Below are 374 nucleotides of genomic sequence, written 5' to 3'. Positions count from 1 at the left end.
AGGACATATTTCCAACACAGATCAGAGTAAGGAAAGATTGAAAAACCATGATTCAAATAGTTATTGGATGCCAGCCCCTTGAAATGTATATTGCTTGGTTTCTGAGGAAAAGAATCCTCTTGCCTTGATGCCTACTACCTATGTTGACAAACCTCACTGACATAGTTTACTCGGTCCCCTCCATAATGTTTAGCTGAAGTATCTTCAGCTTTAGCTTGATCAGCACTTCATAGGGGTGTTTGCCAGCTTACTTATGCTAATAAAAAAAAATCTATGTTCCAGATAAATATTGGTTAAGCAAAAGATGTTAGAAATATTCAATTTTCCTTCCTAAGAAAGCAAAAAGCATCCCCCAATATCAGTTTTTCTTAAAT

Source organism: Pteropus vampyrus, unplaced genomic scaffold (assembly GCF_000151845.1).
Source record: "Pteropus vampyrus isolate Shadow unplaced genomic scaffold, Pvam_2.0 Scaffold49, whole genome shotgun sequence".
Classification (NCBI taxonomy): Eukaryota; Metazoa; Chordata; class Mammalia; order Chiroptera; family Pteropodidae; genus Pteropus; species Pteropus vampyrus.
The sequence above is the reverse complement of the archived record's forward strand: the minus strand, read 5'-3'. Positions refer to the sequence as shown.